This window comes from Panthera onca, chromosome A1, assembly GCF_046562875.1.
Source record: "Panthera onca isolate mPanOnc1 chromosome A1, mPanOnc1 haplotype 2, whole genome shotgun sequence".
Taxonomy (NCBI): domain Eukaryota; kingdom Metazoa; phylum Chordata; class Mammalia; order Carnivora; family Felidae; genus Panthera; species Panthera onca.
This window is the reverse complement of record NC_138339.1, coordinates 215,071,166-215,093,774: the sequence shown is the minus strand read 5'-3', so window position 1 is coordinate 215,093,774 and position 22,609 is coordinate 215,071,166. Positions and strand designations below refer to the sequence as shown.

At 38.5% G+C, this 22,609-nt stretch overlaps 1 protein-coding gene across 1 annotated transcript in view; it reads right to left on the bottom strand.

Moving 5' to 3' along the window:
• Positions 1–22,609, bottom strand: part of GTF2F2 (general transcription factor IIF subunit 2) — a 154,595-nt gene that overhangs the window by 106,209 nt on the left and 25,777 nt on the right. The window lies entirely within an intron of this gene.

Below are 22,609 nucleotides of genomic sequence, written 5' to 3'. Positions count from 1 at the left end.
TGGCATATCCATATGATGGAATATTATTCAGCAATAAAAAACTGAAGCATTAATGGTAAATCATGGATGAAACCTGGAAATATTATGCTAAGTGAACAATGCCAGTCACAAAAGACCAAATATGTATTGTATGATTCCATTTATGTGAACTGTCCAGAACAGTTAAATATAGCGAGACAGAAAGTAGGTTAGTGTTTGCCTTGGCTTAGGGGACTGGAGTGAGAATAACAGGTGACTGCTTATATATGGGGTTTCTTTTGGGGGCGATAAAAATGTTCTCAAAAAGACTGTGGTGCTGGGTACATGTCTCTGAATATACTAAAAAACACGGACTTTAAATGGGTAAATTGTATGGTATATGAATTATACCTCAATAAAGCTGTTATATAAAAAAAGACAATATAATGAAAATACTCCTTTTCATTTTTAAGACAAATAATATTAAGTTTACTTACAGATGAAATAGGAAATTATGAAAAATTCAGAAATATTATGCTTAAGCAGAAAACAGACAGTTTTCCTTTTGGAGCTTTTATTTTATATTATTTTTTTTTAATGGGAGAGAAAAGAGCAATCAATCCATAAAGAGAGAGTAGGATCTAAGAACCATACTAAGGTATGCACAGATGAAGTAATAGACGTGGAATTTGCTTTAAAGGAATCCAGCAGTTGATAAAGAAGGTAGAAAAGGGAGTAAAAGGTATATGGAGATTCATATACTATTCTCTCTACTATGTTTGAAATTTTCCATTAAAGAAATTAAAAGTATAACCTTAAGCACCAAACTTCCAGACAAATAATTATTTAAAATATTAGAAAATCAGTTTTACAAAGATATCTATGGTTCTATAGAAATGGCATAAAAATCAATTTTCTAATAAATCTGATTTTCTGAAGACCTTACACAGCACCAGAGTATCCCTCAAAATAAGGCAGTGCACTTTATAATGGAAATTCTTAACAATTTGTATCAAATATGTACTGTCTGATTAAATCTAAAACAGACTAAGATTTGTTTCTTACTATTTATAAAACATCACTACACTCAGGTAACAATCTGCACCATCAGGGCACCTGGGTGGCTCAGTCAGTTAAGCCGTCCGACTCTCAGTTTCAGCTTGGGTCATGATCTCACGGTTTCATTGGTTCGAGCACCACATCAGGTTGTGTGCTCTGATGGTGCGGAGCCCGCTTGGGATTCTCTCTCTTTCTGTCCCTCCCCTACTAATGCTTTCTCTGTCTCTCTCAAAATAAATAAATAAACTTAAAAAAAAAAAAATCTGCATAGTCGATCAGACAATATACCAACCAAGACAATTAAAAACTGGCTCCAAGTAAGGGCTACTAATTAATACAACTGAAAGGAACTGATACAGAATTATAAACACTATTAAAGCTAATTCTTTTCACTTAAGAGTAACCGCATGGAACAGTGATCTTAAAATGCAAAAAATCCTCCACAAACGTATTCAAAGCAAATTAAATTTAAATTAAATGACAAATATTTAAGTGCTAAGATACGAGAAGTACTGTGTCTTGTGTGAATAAAAGTAATGGGAGAGAATATAAAACAGTCACTAGTAGCGAATGAGGTACTTGCCTGCTAGAGTGAACAAAGCTAATAGCTGTCTTTCGAAAAATACTATACCCAAAAGTGATCAAAACATTCCTCATTCTTCAGTATGAGCAATAAAAGATGAAATAAAAACGTATATAAAATATTTACAGCTGCATGACAATTAACTTCAAAATGAAACTGAGTCTCTTATGAGAACATGGTAGCCCAAAAAAGGATGAGGGCCTGGCAGATTCCAAGGGTTACTGGAAGTAACTCCAAGGGAGTACTTTTCTCCCCTTCTTTTTCCAAACCTTCATTCTAATAGCACTGTCAGTCTTTGAGACGCCCTGTACAGCAGCCCCTACCTCCTAGACTGTGAAGACGCTGCCACCTTTCAACACTCCCCAAGCATGTTCACCGAGATTGACACACTTTCAAGAGCTACCATTTTCCTTTATCAAAGCAGCAGAAAGCAGTCATCATCACAGCTTGATCCACTCTCCAATGCGTACCTGTATCTAGTGCCATGTCTCCTCGCTCCGTGCCTCAGCCTTTCCACTCTGGCAGTGTTCCAGATCCATCATGCTCTCGGCCTCTGCACGGGCTGCTTCAGCACGCAACAGGCATGCTGTGCTTGCTTGTGCATACCCACACTAATACTTCAGGTGTTAACTCAGACGCTAGGTTCTCAGTGAAGCTTCCGTCTCACTCAAGATAATTCGGCTGCTTCCTCTCTTGCTCCCATGGAACCTCTTCCCCCTCCCACCCGATTTTTAGACACTAACTCTTTGAGGATGGGAACTGTATCTTTTCAAAACAGTTGGTTCTCAGGACATGGGGGTAACAGTGATCTCAGAGAGGGTGGTCAAATTAAATCTGCTCACCCTACATCATGGTACCTATTTTTCCTCCCAGAATTTTTGAGGATCACGTGATAGTTTATTCAGAAAGTATTTCATAAAGCACTGTGCAAATGATGCTTTTATAGGCTAAACTTATCTTTCAGACAGTAAACCACTGCTTTTTATCGGAAACTATAGTTGAAAAAAACCAAACACCCCACTGGTCTCTACCGTTGAATTTTTTTTAATTTTTTTAAGTTTATTTATTTACTCTGAGAGAGAGAAAGAGTGCAAACGGGGGAGGGACGGAAAGAGAGGGAGACAGAGGCAGACAGAGGGAGAGAGAGGGAGAGAGAGGGAGAGAGAGGGAGAGAGAGGGAGAGAGAGAATCCCAAGCAGGCTCTGCACTGACAGTGCATAGCCCAAAGCGGGGCTCAAACACAAAACAGCGAGATCATGACCTGAGCCGCAACCAACAGTCAGACACTTAACCGACTGAACCACCCAGGTGCCCCTCTACCACTTAATTTCTTAATTCCCTAACCAAATAAGCTATGAGATTCCATTCCTAAGATGGGTATGGTAACCTTCAGGAATATTAAGATTCTCCATCTGGGAATTTTTTTTTTAATTTCCTCTAACTTCAAATGGATAGGAAAATCTACAGTGTTCCAAAGTGGTTCCTTATAATTTGCTTAAGAGGTACACAATATCAGAATGCTTTGCAACAGTCATTCAGGACCGCCAAATTACTTACAATTATTTCTTTTAGTTTTGTCTATACTCCTAAAGCAAGAACTGCAGAGCCCATTATCATTCTGTCCTGTGTCCAAAGATACATAACTTGTCTTTTTACTCATCTCTTCACTTTTTTGCTATTCTTACCATCGCAGGAAAGACATGGGCGTGAAGTAAAGAAACTGGTCTCTGGTTCTATTTCTCAAAATCATTCAAAGTAATCTGTTACCTCAAAAAAAGGAAACTATCTCAAACCCACAAGTTGTCAGGTGTGGGGCAGGTAAGAGAAGCATGTGAAACAAGTGAGTACGAAATAAGGAATAATGGCTACCAGTCCAACCATCCTGAGAATGATTGCCCTGCTTAAAATCATCAAAGTTCATTAAAAACAAAACAGAAAGCAAGCAAATAAAAAAGGCCTACAGATTGGATTCAGTTTCTTACCCCAGCACTATTTCAGGACCTATAACACACATAAACTCTTGTGTTATACTGCTGAATTCACCCCTGAACTCGATAACGCTTAAGCACTTCCTCTACCTTTAAAATTAAACTCAAAGAAAAAAACCATAAGACACATGTTTTCCAAATTAGAGAACACTACAACTGGGAGAGATCATTTTCAATAGAACAGAGTTTGCCAGCCCCTATTTTACTCTGAATAATGAACCAGTTAGTTTGAATATTTTGTCCTAAAACATCTTTGGTCTAGTACTTAAACTCCACCAACAGTCTATGACTTTTTATTTTCCCAATATACCTTCCTTTTATCTGTGCAGCAGTCACTATCTTTAGTGTCTGAGTTACCATTATTAGTAAAATGAGTTCTCTTCCAATCAATATCCTACAACACACACACACACACACACACACACACACACACACACACACAATCCTCCTATTCGGAAATGGTCTGGGTCAAAAGGCAAGTCTCCTCTACTAATAATGTCAGCAAATTACTATTTAAACAGCACTCCTTCTAATTCTGTAAATTTAGCCAAGATGATTCTACTGGTTGAAGTAGCCATGGATGTACCACTCTCCAATGATATGTAAACCACAGGACAGACACACCTTGTGCTACAGAGTCAATCTCAGGTTCCCAATCAAATATCACATGGTAAGCTTCTAGGGAAATCCAAATCAAATCAGAGATAGTAAGATGTTAACTCTACAGTTTTACTGTACTCTACAGGCAGGGTAGACCCTAATCCAAAATGACTGGTGATCTTCTAAGAAGAAACTTGGTCACAGAACCACACACCGGGGGTGTCTGTGCACAGAGGATCAACCCACGTGAAGCAGCAGCAAGATGGTGGCCATCTGCACATTACAGAGAGAGGCCTCAGAAGAAACCATCATGCTGCCACTTTCATTTTACTTTTTTCAAGATTCATTCATTCATTCATTCATTGAGAGAGAGACACACAGAGAGAGAGAGAAAGAATGTGAGCATGAGGAGGTAATGGGCAGAGAGAGAGAGAAACAATCCCAAGCAGGCTCCATGCCCGAGGTCAATCTCACAAACCGAAAGATCAAGACCTGAGCCAAAACCAAGAATCGGATGCTTAACCGACTGAGCCACTCAGGCACCTTGGCACCTTGATGTTAGACTTCTAGGCTCCAGAACGGTGAGAAAATAAATGTGTTCTTTAGGCCAGTCTGTCCTTTTTGTGAGGGCGCCCTAGCAAACTCATACAATGTGATTTAATACCTGTAATTTAATTTTCTGGACCAACTAGGAGACCTGGTTCACAGATTTTTACAAAAAATGTGCTTTCAGGGTGCGTGGATGGCGCAGTTGGTTGAGTGTCCAACTCTTGATTTTAGCTCAGGTCATGATCCGAGGGTTGTGGGACAGCATGGAGCCTGCTTGGGATTCTCTCTCTCTCCCTCTACCCCTCTCCCCTGCTCGCAAACACACTCTCTCAAAGAAAAAAGAAAAAGAAAAATGTGTTTTCTTCTTGTGCTTTGCTTTAATAAAAATTTTACTGAAATATAACCTAAATTTTAAAAAAGTACACAAGTCATAAGTTTATAGCTTTGATGAATTTTCACAAAGTGAACACATTCCTATAACCACTGCTCAGATCAAAATATAGAACACTGAAAGCTGTGCTTTGATTCTGAATTCATACATTCATTACAGAATTTGCTATACAATCTCTTACATATCATGAGTGACACTGTTTCCTTTCTAATAGAATTATTTAACTTTCAAGCATAAGTCTTACTGTGGACATAACCCATCTAGAAATACTGCAGTATTAGAAATACTAAACTTCATAAGGACTAATATGTTAAAAACAAGCAAACCAGAATCATGGTTCTAGCACTGAAGATTTTACTGATTTTTCTTTAACACGAAGAGACTACAGTTATCTCTGTGAGACAGTCTGGTAAACTTACCATTACACAGTTTCCAATTAGTTTTTCTTTCTCCCACTTAACATATTTTAATATTTTTTTTTCTGACAAGACTTAGAAGCAAGTAAAAGCTTTGGTGGAAGGTGAATGTCAGCTGAATCAGTGATGCAGTTAATTTATGTGAATTAATTTTCATGAATTTTATAGTCTTGGAATAAGACAGTTTCTCACAAATGATAGTTTCTTCAGCTAATGAGGTACTGTGTATACATATTTTCCCCTTGCAACTGTCTTCCTGAATAAAGTATATTCAATGGGACAGTTCTATGACTTTGAAGTAGTTATTTCCAAAAGCTGGAAACAGAGAATGTGCGTATCTAAAAGACCAGGGGCTGAAGTCAGAAAAAGAGTCAGAGGTGGTATCCGAGAGCATCTTCTTGAGGTCGTAACAACAGTTCACGGAGGCACTGGAGACGTCCAAATGAATAGAAGGGTAGGGATGGGAAGGACGTGTTTGTCACACAGCGAGATTGAGTCCCATTGGGGGAACTAATGAAAGCCTAGTGGAGCAGAGTCAGTCATACTGGGTAGGAGCAGAGGTAGGTGAGGAAGACGGTCGGTCAGAATGGGAATAGGCAGCTGACTGAGAGGGCAGCAGAAACAGGCAATGAGTAGGGGAGAGAAAATGTCTGCAAGGACACAGCATGAAAAACAACAATGTGTTCTAAAAGCACATCTCGGCTTCCTCCTTTACATCTTCCTGAACCTCAGTCTTAGGATATTTGGGTCTATTAAAGTATGCTTTATGTGCAGTATCCCTAGGGATCACAGTAGGGTTTAAAGCCATTTGGGCGCACAGACACTCAAAAAGCTGAGGGTCAAAGAACACATCAGTGCCACTTGTACTAGGGAGTTACACTTACACAGTTACAGTTATACAGTAAGTTACACTTATCAGTGTAAGTGGTAAGTTGTGAAGTATGGCACTAAGTAACTTAGTAAAAATTGTAATAGCACGTTTGGTCCATAATTTTTTCAAAGGTGGGGTATATGTCAAGGTCATCTCTATAAAGACACGATTTCCAATTTCTAAATAAAGGTAAAGCTACAGTTTATTCTCTCAATCCTGATTTGGATTCTTCCAGAAGCTGACTCTAAGACACGGTTTTAAAGTTCAGGTAACTTATTTGTGAGATGATCCCAAGAAACTTTGAAAGATGGCTGGGGAAAAGAGACAGGAAGAGGAAAGAAATTACTGAAGAGATGAGTCTCGAAAATTGGTACCAACTACGTATCACTGTGGAAAACTTGTTTAATCTTGCTACAGACATTGCAGGACATGTGTCCAGAGTTACCCCACTTGAGCGTTAAGGGAGTTGGGTATTTACCCACCAGTTCCTGTCAGATACTGGCTGAGAGCGGTTCTCAGAGTGAGTGTTAACACCCTAGCATTTCTGACTAGCCCTCCATGAAGGCAGAGTGGCTGGCAGTAGAGAAAACATTCAGGAAGACACACAGATGTTGAGATCTAGAAGTTGGCCGGTGTGCACAGAAATGGCAAGGGAAGAAAGACTGCGGGCAAGCACTGAGCATCATGGTATTTATGCCATAATCCCCAATCCGTGGGACACTGTCCCTAATTTGGGAATGTAAGAAAAATCACCCTTCACCCAGAAGCTGCAGAAAAAGGACTGTGCACTGCTCTAAATCACCAGGCATTTTCCTTTGCTAAACAGTATAGGTGTTCCTCTCAAGAAACTGTTGAGCTATGGTGCATGACAAGTGACACAGTAAGGAAAAACCTGCAAGATCCTCACAGTCATTAAGGTTTGGCTCAGTTATGAAAACGAAACCGAAGCTGTAAACAATCCTGCGCGGTGTGCTGTTTTTCTGTACGAGCAGAGAAGGCTACAACTTCTAACCATAAAATATTCTCAAGAAAGACGGACTCTTTTAGAGGGGGAAGGGGGGGAAATGTGAACACTGAATGTGTCCGTAGGGTTTCCCCCCCTTTTTCTTCTGGAAGAGCTAATGGTACAGTGTAAGCAAGAAATTGTGGACCGATACGCATACATAGAGTTCTTAAAAAAATAATAATCACCAGCTACATGTCTTTTCAAACACAGCAGTCTTTTAGAGCATGCTGGCTCTCTATCAGTGTTTCACCTCTGGCCAGGCCACAGCTGTCGAGTTCTAACAGTTGGTAAGAACACAGAGGAAGGAGTTTCTATTTCAGAACTTAAAAACGTTTTACTGAGTTGTTTTGCATTAAAGACACATAAATTCAAGTGACTTTCAAGAGATTTTAAACTTAAATTCAACTTAAAGGAAATAGGTTTCTCTGTTCCTCATCAATCTCTTTTATATTGCAAGAAATATTCTAAATCAAGGTTTATATACAAATTGAATATAATATCCCCATTGTTTATATCGACAGATAGGGATACACTCCCTATCCATATTATATGTAGTAAATTAATGAATCTTTTTTTATTCCATTCATCACATAAATTCTTATACCACCTGCTTTTATTGTGTGTATGTGTGTGTATGTGTGTTTAAGCTTATTCATTTACTTTGAGGGAGAGAGAGCGTGAGCAGGGGAAGGGGCAGAGAGACAGGGAAAGAGAGAATCCCAAGCAGGCTCTGCATCATCAGCACAAAGCCTGATGCAGAGCCTGAACTCATGAACCGTGAAATCATGACCTGAGCCGAGATCCAGAGTTGGATGCTTAACCAACTGAGCCACCCAGGCACCCCTATTTTAGTGTTAACCTTTGTTTTAAAAGCCCTCTTTCTTTAGAGTTTGGGCAGACTGAATTAAGATTTCCTTCTTCCTAAATGTATCTGGTTAACTGTATGTAACTTTAACCATATACAATCTGAAAATAACCCAAACACATTCAATAAACACTGCTTAAGCATACCCCCCAGCAACAATGTCGCAAGTTAGACATCAGTACCTCAGTACAACTTAGAATGATTTCTTTTCTGTCATTTCTTTTTATTTTAGTTGACACACAATGTTCTGTCACTTCTTTATCAGCCAAATTCCTTAGACAGTTCTACAGAGAGTGCTTCATGCCTTCACAGTAATATAAATGACTTGATGAATTATATTTTCTCCAGTGGTACCTTTACAAGTGAACACTGTGAGCTGTGCAGATGCAAATCACTGTGCCTTCAGATAGAACTGAACCATGTATCAGAAGAGGAGAAAAATCAGGAATCATTGGAATTTGAGCATTATAGCTCCCAATGACTAGATCTATAATGATATTGGAATTACTGTTTTTTGTTTTTTTGTTGGTTTGTTTTTTTTTTTTTTTTTTTTAGGTATCCTAATAATGTTGTGGTAATTTATTTACAAAAAAAGGAATCCTCATGGAGATACATACTGAAGAATTTTAGGAGAGAATAATATACTGTGTGAGATTTTCTTTAAAATACTCCTGGGGTGCTTGGGTGGCTCAGGCAGTTAAGAGTCCGACTCCAACTCCGACTCAGGTCATGATCTCATGGTTTGTGGGTTTGAGCCCCACATCAGGCTCTGTGCTGACAGCCCAGAGCCTGGAGCCTGCTTCAGGTTCTGTGTCTCCCTCTCTCTCTACCTCTCCCCCGCTCATGCTCTGACTCTCTCTCTCAAAAATAAATAAACATTGGGGTGCCTGGGTGGCTCAGTTGGTTAAACATCTGACTTTGGCTCAGGTCATGATCTCACGGTTCATGGGTTTGAGCCCCACACTGGGCTCTGTGCTGTCAGCCCAGAGCCTACAGTCTGCTTCAGATTCTGAGTCTCCCCCTCTCTCTCTCTGCCTCTCCCCTGCTCGTGCTCTGACTCTCTCTCTCTCTCTCTCTCAAAAATAAACATTGAAAAAATAAAAATAATAAATAAAATAGTCCTGTGAGGTACAAAGGGCAGTGGCTGTAGTACAGCTGAAACAAGACTGACTATACTATTTCTCTCCTTTTGTATATGCTTAAAATTTTTCCACAATGAAAAGTTAAAGAGAATATGGGGGTGGGGAAGAGAAAAAAAGTTTAGTTTTCTTTCCTGGTAAGTTTTTATCATGAAAAGCCCTATAGATAATTCTTCTCTACTAATACACTAATATATAAGTGAGAAATCTGCCACATTTCAACTTTGTACTGCTTTTTTCTCCTTCCTAAACCTAAACTTTCAAGCTTGAAATTTAAGAATTAAATCAAGCTTGAGGGGCGCCTGGGTGGCTCAGTCGGTTAAGCGGCCGACTTCGGCTCAGGTCATGATCTTGCGGTCCATGAGTTCGAGCCCCACGTCGGGCTCTGTGCTGACAGCTCAGAGCCTGGAGCCTACTTCAGATTCTGTGTCTCCCTCTCTCTGACCCTCCCCTGTTCATGCTCTGTCTCTCCCTGTCTCAAAAATAAATAAACGTTAAAAAAAAAAATTTAGGATTAAATCAAGCTTGAATTAGAGTGGATGAGGTAGAAGGTGACAACCCTTTAAATGTAAGAATTTTTTCAGGGGCAATAAAAAGCTATGTTTAAATCACCATGTTTTTTTGCTCTACGATTCTTCATCAGCTAGAACTTACACAAAGAAAAATGTACTTTTGTGGTCATGGTAAATACCCGAAAGTGTTTTAAAGAAGTAATCTGATAAACAGTGGCTAATGAAAAAAATATGGTGCTTAAGAGTAGATATTTTGGGGTTACCTGGGTAGGTCAGCAGGTTAAGCATCCAACTCAATTTTGGCTCAGGTCCTGATCTCCTGATTCCTGAAATCAAGCCCCATCTAGGGCTCTGTGCTGACTGGGTGGACCCTGCTTAGAATTCTCGCTCTCCCTTTCTCTCTGCCCCTCCCCCCATCAGGCTCAGGCACTCTCCCTCTCTCAAAACAATAAACTTTAAAAAAAAAAATTTAAGGACAAAATAGAAAATTCTTAAACATCCATATAAAGCTAAAACCTCAAGGGCAGTCTCCTAAAAGCACACAAATTTCTTCTGACACAACAGAAGAAAAACAGCAGGAGGAGCAGCAGGAGGAGGAGGGAAAGCAGAGAACAAAAGCAACTACTGGGAGGTGAACAGGTTTTGGTCACTCCTGCTGGCTCCTTAAAAAAAAAAAAAAATTATTTCATGACTTCAGTATCATCATTAGCTATATCAAATAGCTTGTCTGCTAAAAATAACAGTTTCTCTTATACGAGACCATGATTTCTTGTCCTCGGCAAGAAATTTTGGGCTCAGTAGTTATTTGTTGCAAGGGGCTGTCCTGTGCACAGTAGGATATCTGGTGGCATTCCTGCTCATTAGATGCCAGTAACAAGTCAACTGTGACAACCAAACACATCTCTAGAAGCTGCCAAAGTTGTCCCCAGGTAGGAACCACTGCACTAGATAGTTATTAAAGACATATACCTGGAGGTGGCAGGTTAAAAATATATTCATAATCTACAGACAATGATCAGACAGGTTATTTTTGATTCTGCAAGGCAAATCCAATCGGGAATTGAAGAAGGAACTGAGGTTTACAATAGGTAAAACTATCACTGTGATAAAAACCCAAAACAAAAGCAGCGGTATATAGCCTTATAGAACTTTGGGAGGTAAAATTCAGCAGGGCAATGATGGGGCAGGAGTGCAAATGTGTATGAATAAAGTCAACTTATACCTGTTTATAGAAGTAGCTCTTTTCACAGACAGCATGTTACAAAATGCACCATAAATCCCTAAAAGTGGGTGAAGACATACAGGATTCTTTTTATTATTCTACATCAGTGTATGTGTGAAATACAAAATAAAAAGTTAAATCTCTTCTATTTCTCCCTTTCTTTTTTTAATGTTACCTTTTAATCAGGAAACTGATCTTGCGGTCACGGTGAAAACCACTAGTATGAGGATTAAGGGCACAAGCTTATAAGCTGCATGATATTAGTCAAGCTGTATCCTATGTAAAGCCCATTTCTCTCATCAATCAAATAAAATAACAATGGTACCTACCTCAGGCTTGCTGCATGAAATAAAGGAAATAATTCATGTGAAGTGCTCACCATAGTCAACAAAATACGTGCTTGGAGATTACCTATTTCTGTTACCTTTCACTGCTTAATGGTAAGAAAGATGTAAATGTTGTAAATATTTATGCCTTAATAAAAACCTCCTTCAATTCTTCCAGACCAAATAGTTACAAGAATATAAAATGACACAAGGCACTTTGCATCACAACCTGTGTAGTCAATAATATAGTTCAAATGTAGGTTTCAAATTCATTTTGGTAGCCCTTCCTATTCTGTTGTGATGTAGCTTTTTACCAGGGCTGGTATCCTATAAGTGGGACTAGTGAGGCCGTGGGAGAAGTGGCTGTTACTTTTTTACATGAAAGCCTTTGGTGTCCTATGCATCTTTAAAAAATTTTTTAAATATGTATGTGACTTGCATTTTATTTCTATTGGACAGCACTTTAAAGATTCTACACCCACTGTGGAGCTCAAATTTACAAACCAAAGATCAAGAGTCCCATGTTCTACTGACTGAGCCAGACAGGTGCCCCATGCACGTTTTATAAAATAAAGAATGTGGGGGCGACTGGGTGGCTCAGTCAGTTAACCATCTGACTTCGGCTCAGGTCACGATCTCCCAGTTCGTGGGTTTGAGCCCCCTACTGGGCTCCGTGCTGACAGCTAGGAGCCTGGAGCCTGCTTCAGATTCTGTGTGTGTGTCTCTCTCTCTGCCTCTCCCCAACTCGCACTCTGTCTCTCTCTCTCAAAAAAGAAATAAACATTAATTTTTTTAATTAAAAAACAAATAAATAAAATAAAGAATGTAAGGGGTGCCTGGGTGGCTTAGTCGGTTAAGCAGACGACTTCGGCTCAGGTCATAATCTCACAGTTCATGAGTTCGAGCCCCGCGCTGGGCTCTGTGCTGACAGCTCAGAGCCTGGAGCCTGCTTCAAATTCTGTGTCCCCTCTCTCTCTGCCCCCACTCACACTCTGTCTTTCTCTCTCTCTCTCAAAAATAATTAAACATAAAAAATAAATAAATAAAATTTAAAAAAAGAAGGTGAAGAGTGCCTGGCTGGCTCAGTTGGTAGTACATGGGACTCTTGATCTCGGGGTCATGAGGTTGAGCCCCCACACTGGATATGGAGCCTACTTAAAAAATAATTAAATAAAAATAAAAATAAAAATAAAATAAATAAAGAGTATGAATTGCTTTTTAAAGTAATAAACCAAATTTAAAGTCTTAAGCTTCTTTTTTTCTGTAAGGAATTACTGTATTAGTACTATCAAAGAATACAGTTTTAAGCACTCAAAGTATAAAGCCAACCAAGTAATGTGTCTTCTCTTTCCATAATGAAAGGCTATGTGGCAGAAAAAGAAAAATCAGTTGTAAGGCATTTTCTCCATTTTAAATATTGATATAAGAATGCTCAAAGAACCAGAGACAAAACCATGTCTGTGAGCAACAGTCTTGCATAAGGTTTAAAAAACTAATAGCAATAGAGACTCCTGGGTGGCTCGGTCGGTTGAGCATCTGACTTCTGCTCAGGTCATGATCTCACGGTCCATGAGTTCAAGCCCCATGTCGGGCTCTGTGCTGACAGCTCAGAGCCTAGAGCCTGCTTCAGATTCTGTGTCTCCCTCTCTCTCTGCACCTTCCCTGCTCATACTAAATGGCAATAAAGTTATTTGAAACACCCAAAGAAAATGATTTTTTAAAAAATTAAGATGGTTTTACTTTTTTTGAAAAACACTGGTAGTTTTAAATTAACAGTTTCAAGACCTAGTTTTAATACTTAAAGTAATATAATATGCACTGTAAAACTGATTTTACTATGTCTGTAAAGAAGCCAGGTTCTTCCTAAGTATACATGAATCAAAACAAAGAACCAACTTTATAACCTGGAAGCTATAGAAAATTAAAAGGAAAAAGGAGAAACATGTTTGTACAGCCTATCAGTACATCCAGGCATAATAAAAACCTTCCAAGTTCTTCTCAGCTGCTTTACCAAAAGGAAATGAGAGGTTTGAGGATAAAAACTGAGCATCACAGAATTTTAGGAAGAGTAAACACAACATACAATAAAGATAAAAACTTGAAGATGCTTTCTAAAGTTAGGTTACTTTAACAAATTCATAGCAATGATTAAAACTGACAAAAACCAACATGCCAATATTCCTAGCATAAATTATACATCAATTCTTCTGAGAAATAATACTATATTACCTAACTCATACTCAAAACACTGACAGTATGCTTATCACAATACAGATATAGAAAACTGCATTACAAAAATAAAAAATGCTTGAGTGGCAAGGCTAACACAAAATTCAAATATTTTCTTTTATCCTCATAGTTTTCACTGATCAATCAGTATTTCTCACCAGAAAACATGGGATTGAGTTTTTAAGTTTCTCATTAATAATTACTTTCGATCACATAATTTTTAAAAATTTTTTTTTTACATTTACTTATTTTTGAGAAACAGAGTGAGACAAAGCGTGAGTGGGGAGGGGCAGAGAGAGGAGGAGACACAGAATCTGAAGCAGGCTCCAGGCTCGAGCTGTCAGCACAAAGCCCAGCGTGGGGCTTGAAACCACAAACTGAGATCGCGACCTGAGCTGAAGTCGGATGCTCAACCGACTGAGCCAACCAGGTGCCCCTTAATCACATAATTTATGCTAAATTCTAGGAAATTTAAAAAATTCATGTACTAAAGAAACAAAAGAAACAACAAAAAAAGGCTTGTCAAGAAATACTCTACACTAAAAAATCTCTATTCAATCTAAACACTGAACTTCCTGTTAGAAATTCAGATGACACTGCTTAAACCATCTCTAAAGAATTTTGTTTTCTTCATTAATATTGTGAAGAATTTGTTGTAAGCAATTGCAAACTCTCACAATAATATACACTAACTACAGGACAATGGTTACTTCTGGAAAGGAAGGTAGAATGGGACCAGGAAAAAGAAAATGGAATGTCAACTGTATCTAAAATGTTTTATATCCTGGGGCGCCTGGGTGGCTCAGTTGGTTAAGCGGCTGACTTCGGCTCAGGTCATGATCTCACGGTCCGTGAGTTCGAGCCCCGCATCGGGCTCTGTGCTGACAGCTCAGAGCCTGGAGCCTGTTTCAGATTCTGTGTCTCCCTCTCTCTGACCCTCCCCCATTCATGCTCTGTATCTCTCTGTCTCAAAAATAAATAAACATTAAAAAAAAAAAAATTAAAAAAAAATAAAATGTTTTATATCCTTAAAAAATATGGCAAATATCAAGTTATGAAATAGAGATGTTGCACACAAGTTACGCCATTCTCTACACTTTACTACAGGCTTGAAATATTTCATTAAAAAAATAAATCAGCTTTAATGGATTTAACTTGTGATTCCAAACCTTAATGTTATTCTTACAAGTTTTCCTTTTTCTCCTCCTCACCCTCATCCCCAAATTATGAAATCCACACTATATAACAACCATGTATCTATACATAAATACCTGAACATGAAAAGAGTATAAGCATGCCTTTTACTCTCTTTTCCAACCATTGAATAAAGGAACATTTTCTGCTATTAGGTTTAACTTTCCAGAGAGTAGGCCTGACTCAGGCAGTTGGCAGAAATCTCAAAGCTGAACCTCTGCAGTCAGCCACAAACCTTGGTGGCAGCTCGGGAAATATACAAAACACTAAGGTCATACATTTTGGCTTCAGTTTGTTCTTCCTGACAAGTATAAAAGTGCCAGAAACTGATATGATCCCAAATGTTCAGTAGCATGGCCATTACTCAAGAGTAAGGAAAAAATAAGGCTTCCCGACTTCTGCCACCGGGGTCTTTGCACATAACTCACTGGAAGAGTGGAAAGCCTGGTGCACTTGCTAAAGCGGACGACACTTAGAGGTGGCTGCCACACAAACTCTGGTTATCAGGCTCCAGTATCTGGAAGAAATTCTCAAAAATGAATGGAATAAGCCCATCCTTTCAAAGAAACAACCGAGAGTATCTGATACCATTAATAAAATTCAGGGGCACCTGGGTAGCTCAGTCAGTTGAGCGTCCAATCTTGGCTCAGGTCATGATCTCACGGCTCGTGATCTCATGGCTCGTGAGTTCGAGCCCCGTGTCGGGCTCTGTGCTGACAGCTCAGAGCCTGGAGCCTGCTTCGGATTCTGTGCCTCCCTGTGTCTCTGCCCCTCCCCACTTGTGCTCTGTCTCTCTCTCAAAAATAAATATTAAAAATGTTTAAAAATTAAAATTCAACCTTTAAAATGAAAATTAGCCCTTGTTAAAAACTTACACCCATCACCATAAACTTGACAGCACTCTAATACCTAAAGATCTTCTGATTAAGACAGTGATGTTAATGAATGCAAAAATTCGATATTGAGTAAGGAAACATGGCAACATGTGGAAGAAGTGCACAACTCAGTGAACCAACATTCTCAAAATGATGCACATGTGATGTTACAAAATCATGCATAGGTAAAAGATCTATTCAAAGTACTGAATAAGGGGCGCCTGGGTGGCTCAGTTGGTTGGGTGTCTGACTTCGGCTCAGGTCATGATCTCGCGGTCCGTGAGTTCGAGCCCCGCGTCAGGCTCTGTGCTGACAGCTCAGAGCCTGGATCCTGTTTCAGATTCTGTGTCTCCCTCTCTCTCTGACCTTCCCCCATTCATGCTCTGTATCTCTCTGTCTCAAAAATGAATAAACGTTTAAAAAAAATTTTTTTTTAAATAAAAAAAAAAAAGTACTGAATAAACCTTGTGGATTTCAATGTAACAGACTATAAAAAGTTTACCGATCCGATTTCAAATTCTATGCTGCAACAAACCTTTAAGAAACTACCACTTAGTAAAATTTTGGTGTAGTATCAAAAGAATATTCACAATTATCTGAAAATGTCATTAATTACTCCTCTGTTTTGTAACTGCATAATTTGTCAGAGGTCAGATTTTCTTCAGATACTTAACCAAAATCAACATACCACTCGAGACTGAATGCAGAAGTGGGCAGGAGTATACAGCTAGTCTTTTAAGCCAGATATTAACGTGATTTACAAAATGCCACATTTCACCCTATTTTTTTTTAAAACAAGGCTTTTTCACATATATATGTGATTTATGTTAACACATAATGTATAAAGGAGCTCTAAGACCAAAAAGTTCAAGAACCACTGCACTAAAGTGATATAAAATCATTACAATTATGACAGATAAGGCTAAATAAAACCTCAGAGTCCCATTGCATGGCAATAGGTAATATGCATATGGTGATGATTTAGGCAACACAGTATAAGTCATGTTTAAAAGCAGGGATGAGAAAAAAAAATTCAACAAAAAAGAGCTGTAGTTTGAGTGCTAACAACCTCATATACACATATATAAAGCTTAATTCACACCTCTGAAAATTATACAATATCCCATCCTCAACAAATGGGGGAAATGCACCAAGTTAACAGTTTCTCATTAACAGCCAAAACTTCAACTTGAAATAAAAAGATTACCTATATTTGGGCTTCATTTACCATACTTGCGGGACAGTCCATATAAGGCAGATTATAAATCCTACAACATTTCCAACATGACTAGTAATTCTCCATCTTCAAGGAGCATTCCCACAGATATACATTTTACTTCAAATTCAAACACATTCTAAGATAAATATGTGTTAGTATATGTTACCAAACTCAAGCTTAAAATAAGGCAAGCCACCACCAAGTAAATTCTCATACTTCCAATTATCTCAGCTGCTATATTATCCAGGGAATAGGTCTTATTATAATGCGTACAGTGGTTAACCAAGTGTTACAGCACACAGTGCTGAACTACTCTGATTAGCAAAAAAAAAAAAAAAAGTAAAAGAATCAGCTGTGCCAAAATTAAAATATAACGAGCAAGAAATAAAGTGAGAAACAAAGGAATTTAATATTCAGTTTTGAACCTCAAACGTCTTAAGAAACTCTGAAGAAGAAAGCCCATCCTTTGTCACTAATAAGTCATCTCCCTTAAAAACCATTCTAAAATGTACCTTTGGAGTAGTAATTCTTAAGAGAAAATAAATGATTTTAGCACCTTTGCTCACCCACTATATTGCTCAATCCTAGCCCAGGCACTATGGAGATAAGCATGAGACACAGTATCCTACCCACAAGGTTTAATTCAGGGTCAAAATGAGTAAAACAAACCTTACTATCAAGAAAGAAGAATCAAGCAAGACTAGAGCAGCGAAGGAAGGTGGCTTCAACTAAAAAAGGCAAACAAATCCTTGGTGGGGGGGAGAGGGGGGAAACAAAGGGGAAAAGCAGGGGCAGGTGCCAGGAAGCTACTGTAAAAGGGATTCCAGCAGACTGAACCAGAGAGGGTAGCGAGGATGGGTGAAGTTTTCACAGGACTGCTTCAGGGGACCACACAAACATTTACATGTGATTTTTCCAACAGAAATGACGAAACGAGACACCTGACTAAATGTGTGAGTAAAAGGAGGCTAAGAATTATCATGGCCAAGAGAATAAAAGACTGATGATGTTATCACTGACAGAAATATGAATATCTGGAGAATAAACGAATGGAAAAATCAATATGACTTTTGTAACAAAAAATCCAAGTGGATTATCTGTTCAGACAACTAAAGATGGGTGGCTCAGTCGGTTAAGTCTCCGACTTCTCCTCAGGTCAGGATATCATGGTTTGTGGGTTCGAGCCCAGCACTGAGCTCTGCAATGACAGCTCAGACCCTGGAGCCTGGTTTGGATTATGTCTCCCTCTCTCTCTCTGCCTATCCCCCGCTCATGCTTTGACTCTCAAAAATAAATAAACATTAAAAAAAAAAACAACTAAAAAAAAAAAAAAAAAGATGGGATTGGACATCAGATGAGAGCCCAGACCTTTGTCACGGCTACCACCGACAGGTCCAAGTCCTCTGTCATTTCTCCCCTGATTACTGCAGTAGCCTCCAGCTCCCACACTTGCCCTCAGAGTCTCTTCTCTACTTGCTGGCCAGAGTCATTCTTTAAAATGTAAATCAGATCAAATCTATATTCTGTTCAAAACTATCCAGTGGCTCCCCACTCTTCTCAGAATAAAATCCAAAACTGTTACTGGTTTACAAGCTCCTTTATGACCGGTCACTGCCAACTCCTTCTGCTCCAGCTCACTACTACCACTAGCCCACTACTCTTCCCGTTGGCCCATCTATTCCACCCTACATTGACCTCCTTGCTACTCCTGGAACATGCTAGGCTTGCTCCCACCTCAGGGCAAATGTGTTGTTGCTTCTGCCTTGAGAACTCCTAGCTGGCTTACTAACACCACATGGCTACGTCTTCTGATGGAGTTCAAGGCTGTGCAAATCCCATCTTCTCAATGGACCCACACTGACCACACTACTTAAATTTGCAAGCCCCACCCTCAACCCAGTACTCCTGACACCACTCTCTGCCTTTTTCTCAGATAATTTACCACCTTCTAGACTAAGATGCAATTTACTCATTATGTTTATTATTTGTTGCTATTTCCTCTTACTTAAAATGTAAGCACCATAAAGGCTGGGATTTTGCTCACTGAAGTACCCCAACTCTAAATAAAAGAGGTCCTGCCAACAACAGGTACAAATATCAGTTTGCTGAATTAATGAACTGCTGCAGAAGGGTCAAAGGTAATGAAAACTTAGAACACCAAATGCCACCGTGGTTCTATCAGCTCTAATCCTACCCATTTCTTCCAATATTTTCTATCTCCGTAATGATCTCACCATTTATCCAGATGCTCAAGCCAAAAAAGCCTAGAAACCATTCTAGACTTCTCACTCATCCAATTGTCCGAGTCAATTCATCACCAAAAGCTGTCAAAATTACCTCTGTTATCTCTCGAAGAGGATATTCTTTTCCACTCCCACGGCACCAGTTCAAACTTTTTTGTCTGTAAACTAGACTATCAGGTCCACAACTGAGTTTTTTGCTTTGATCCAACAAGAACTATTTAATGGATTTTAATAGATTATGACAAAGTATGACAGGTAGGAGAAAGCGAAGTGAAGAAGAATAGGGTATCTGAAGGCAAGAAAAATGCTTTTTATCTTTATTTCCCTCCTCCTATTCAAGGCACACTTATTCATGTAAGTATTCATATACTTTTAAGGTACAGCTCAAATATTATCTCCATTTTTGAAGTCTTTCCCAGTTCCTTCAATTAAAGTGCATATTCTTTTTCCTTCTTTATACATAGCTCCATGAGAATACTTTCTGTAACACTTATTTTTTCCACATACCAGTTGCCCAACTGAACAAAAGTCTAGTCTTACTCTAACAGAGCTTAGAATTAAGTATCTATTGAACAGATGAATGAATAGCAACTTTTAGTCTAGGATTTGCAATTATAAAGAATAAAACCTAAGTTCGAACAAACATAGGGGCGTAAATTATAAAAGAAACATAAGTTATTTAATTTCCAACAAATAGTAGATAAAAACACTAAACCAAAGATCCAAGCAGGAAAAAGTGAAGACTGAACACAGGCATTTCTCTCTAGATACCGGTACAGAGATAAGAAGACTAGCTAAAAAAATATTTAATAGAGAAATAGATTTAGAATTTCACAGAGAAATGTCAAGGCAGAAAAAGAGTCAAACCCCAAATGGTCTTAAAAATAAAACATGTTCCCTCAGATAGGAATACTCAACTAGAAACGAACTGTGGTCACAGAACACTCAAGAAATGCAGAATGGTTTAATTAAGAAGACAATGTAAAACATATCAGTCCCCTCTAATTCCATCCTCACAAAAAAACTCTAACATACAAAATTGAATCATTAAAAATAGTGGTTCATTAAAAAACTCTATGGAGTTTTTTTTCTTCCCCTCTGTCACTGAGGCAATCCAAAAATACTGAACGGGGCACCTGGGTGACTCAGTCGATTAAGCGTCCGACTTCAGCTCTGGTCATGATGTCGCGGTACACGAGTTCGAGCCCCGTGTCAGGCTCTGTGCTGACAGCTCAGAGCCTGGAGCCTGCTTCAGATTCTGTGTCTTCCTCGCTCTCTGCCCCTCCCCTGTTCATGCTCTTGCACACACACGTGCGCTCTCTCACTCTCTCTCATAAATAAATAAATAAAGCAGTAAAAAAAAAAAAACATAAAAATCTCTATTGGCTGAAGTTCATCAAATGGTATACACACAGAGAGCTAAACTGCAAGCACATGGCTTAAAATAAACTTGAAACCTAAAGTGTTTAAAAACAAGATCTAATATAGGGGCACCTGGCTGGCTCAGTCAGTAGAGTATGCAACACCTGATCCTGGGGTCATGGCTGAGTTCAAGCCACATATTGGGCCCGGAGCTTACTTAAAAAAATATATACATCTATAGATAGCTAGAGCTAAAAAAAAAAAAAAAAAAAAAAAAAATCTAATAATAACAGTTAATAGTCACTGACCATTTATTATGTAGAGTGTTGTTGTGTTTTAAATATATTCCTATTTATACATAAACATAAATAATTATTATCCCATTTCACAAATAAGGAAAACAAAGCCCAGAAAAGTGCAAGGAGAACCAAGGAACAATGACTTAAACCGAAATGACTGCTATTAATAATAAGAAAAGTTTCCTTATAGTGTGCAGCATCTAGCAGCAACTTAGACTTGCATTTGTATTACCACAGCTCTACAAAGCAAGAACATATTGTCCAAACTCCAAAAGAAGGATGACAATCTTGATCCACTTCCATATCCCTGCCAAGATAATCCTTATAATACCATATTCACTTTGGAGTACACTGTAACCAGAAATGTGAACACAAAATGTTCAAAAAGAGAACAATACTAACTAAAGAATTTACGAGATTAAAAATGGAAGATAGAAGGGGTGCCTGGGTGGCTCAGTCAGTTAAGTGTCCAACTTCGGCTCAGGTCATGATCTCGCAGTTTGTGAGTTCGAGCCCCGCATAAGGCTCTGTGCTGACAGCTCGGAGCCTGGAGCCTGCTTCGAATTCTGTGTCTCCCTCTCTCTCTGCCCCTCCCCTGCCTGCACACGCTTACTCTCTCTTTCTCTCTCTCTCTCTCTCTCTCTCAAAAATAAATAAACATTAAAAAAAATTTTTTTTAATGGAAGATAAATTTTGAGGATAATAAACCTTATCGTTCTAAATCACTGTCTTTTAAAACTTTCATTTTTTTAAATGTTTTATTTATTTTTGAGAGAGACAGAGACAGAGCACTAGCGGGGTAGGGGGAGAGAGAGAGGGAGACACAGAATCCAAACAGGCTCTAGGCTCTGAGCTGTCAGCACAGAGCCTGCTAAATCACTGTCTTTTATATACGTAATAAATCACATGTTGAAAAATTAGCAATTTAGTAAAATGTAAAAAAGCTGAAATAGGATACCTTTTTCTACAAAAGTAGTTCAAAATTTTCCTACCTCAAACTTTTTCACGGTTCTGCCTCCTATTTACGATCTTGGTACTATGCCTCTTCTACTCCAGGGCCAACCCAAAAGTGGAAAAAACCCACAGGTTCAATAGGTATTATTAAATCCTATCAATCACAAGACAAACACCAGATTCCTTGGATGCACCTGTGCTATGCCCTGCATGGCATACAATAAATATTTGTTGAATGACTGAATCCTCTCCAAGAGAAAATGCAAGTATTTAACACTTTCTACCTCCCATAATACTACACATTATTATAGTATCAATATTATTGTAGCATCAGAATAATGCAATAAAACAAAACTTTTACCCTAAACCACATGCAGAAAAATTATTTTACCCCTGTGTTACATTCTACATTAAAAGTGGGGGAAAATACTAATATTTTTTAGATCAGTTTTTATAGCTACTGGTATTCTAAGACATCACAAAAAATTTATCTGAACATATTCTTTTTTTATAACAATAACATCCTTAGCATACTATAATTTCTTATAGCCTTTTTTGTAATGTTTAATGCAGATGTGACAAAATCACAAATCATTTTCCTTACACAACCAACAAACTTTTTAAATTAGATACGGGAAATTAGCTTCATTAAAATGAGTTGCCCTGCTACATTAATAGTAATATGCTACATTCAGAGAAGGTTAAAAATCAAGAAACAGTGAAAATAAACATATACATATGCTGCAAAA